The 1,901-nt window shown below is 37.2% G+C and overlaps 1 protein-coding gene and 1 pseudogene across 1 annotated transcript in view; one reads left to right on the top strand and one right to left on the bottom strand.

The window, feature by feature from the left end:
* The window catches only part of ATP6AP1L (ATPase, H+ transporting, lysosomal accessory protein 1-like), a 73,239-nt gene that overhangs the window by 46,677 nt on the left and 24,661 nt on the right, over positions 1 to 1,901 (bottom strand). The window lies entirely within an intron of this gene.
* Positions 1,527 to 1,901, top strand: part of LOC102869751 — a 5,164-nt pseudogene continuing 4,789 nt past the window's right edge.

The raw sequence follows: 1,901 nt of genomic DNA, 5'->3' as shown, positions 1-1,901 counted from the left end.
ATCTCTTCCAGTCAGTTGGCCAAGTGGTTGTTCTCCAGATTTCTTGACACAACTTGGTGAGCACGTCCAGGCAGCATCTGTTAGCTGAAATATATCAATTGTTATACCATCTATTCCTGGGGCCTTATTTTTTTGCTATTTCCTTTAAAGCATGTTCCAAATGTTCAAAGTTCCAATGTAGCATTCATTATTTCTCCCCTCTTTTTTTTATTTTCCCCCAATCCCCATGTTAGTCTTGCAATTCCACTACTAGGAATATACCCTAAAGTAACCAGAGCTGACACACAAACAGATACATGGGCATACATCTTTATTGCTTCATTATTCACAATAGCAAAGTGATGGAAGAAAAATATGATATATTTACATGATGGAATACTATGCAGCACTGAAAAACAAGGAACTCATAAAATATTACACAGTATGGGTGACCCTGGAGGACATTATGCTGAGTGAGATATCTCAGTTACTAAAGGGCAAATACTGTATAACAGTGTTATAAAACAAATCTTTGAAATCTTTTGTTCAGCAAATTAACTTCTTGATTTCTTCACTTTGCTTTGGCTTCTCAGCACTCTAGTACAATACTGAAAGTCTCTTCTGATATCTATCTTGGTCTTTTCTTCCTTCTCTGTCTTTATAATGACCTTTTGCCTTCTTCATGGATGATATTCTTGATTTCCAAGGCCTCAAACCTATTCCTAAAATAGTTTTGAAATTCAGGTGGGATAAACTCAAGGTCATACTTTGGTTCTTATGGATTTGATTTCACTCTCTAGCTTTAGTTTGAAACTGTATATGAATAGTTGGTCTGTTCCACTAGGCCTCTTGCCTAGTTTTCACAGCTGATATTGAGCTACTCTAACGATTCTTTCCACAGATGTAATCGATCTTATACCTGTGCATCCCATCAGATGAAATCCATGTGTTAGCCTTCTTTATGTTTCTTATAGAAGGTATTGGCAATAAATAATTGATTGTACAAAATTCTGTCGTTCTATCCCCAGTCTCATATCTGTCACCAAGTCCATATTTTCTGACTATTGATCCTTCTTTCACTTTCCCAGCCTTTCATTCCAGTCACTGATTATTATTAATGCATTTTGATTGCATGTTCAATCTATTTCTGACTGCAAAAGTTGGTAGAACTTTTCTATTTCCTCTTATGGTTCTGGTTGTTTGTGCATATACTTGAATAATAGTGGTATTCACTGGACTTCTTTGTAGTCTTAGTGAAGAATATTGAACATACTTTGGATTTCAAAAAGCACGTCTGTCTCAGAAGAGGTGCAAGCCGGAGTACTCCTTAAGTAAGAATAGTGAGACTTTTTTACATCTACTACACACAGGCATATTGTCAGGAGCGGTCAGTCACTGGAGAAGAACATCATATTCAGAAAAGTAGAGGGTCAGCGAAAAAGAGATTCTCAATGAGACAAATTGATTCATTATTGCTAAAATGGCATGAAGTACATCAGAGATCATGAGTATGCACAGAATATGACTCTACTGCATAAAGGGTCACTATGAGTTACATCCCCTTTGTAACATTTAACAACAATGCTTCAATGGGAGGAGACTGAAGGTAGTAGTGTCAGAATTGACTCATAGCTGACCTGCCAGCAGATTTTCAGATGTCATAAATTTTACCACAGGAGATTGTTCCTCTTTCTCTTGCAAAACAGCTGATAAAAGTAAACCATGTGCTCTGAATTGGCAGCTCAAGTCCTTATCATTAAGCCACAGGAAGATAGTCCAGTGCAAATGCCAGTGTTCAGTGAAGTTCACTCCAGGGGATAAAAAAACCCACCAAACTACCAGAACAAAGAGTGCTCCTTTCACACCCTTAAGGAATGATAAAGACAATCACAAACTTACCTCTGTTTAGAGCCACTTCTTTA

The sequence above is a fragment of the Elephantulus edwardii genome, unplaced genomic scaffold, assembly GCF_000299155.1.
Source record: "Elephantulus edwardii isolate Elephantulus edwardi_28Jun2011 unplaced genomic scaffold, EleEdw1.0 scaffold00082, whole genome shotgun sequence".
Lineage (NCBI taxonomy): Eukaryota > Metazoa > Chordata > Mammalia > Macroscelidea > Macroscelididae > Elephantulus > Elephantulus edwardii.
This window is presented reverse-complemented; position numbering and strand designations above follow the sequence as displayed.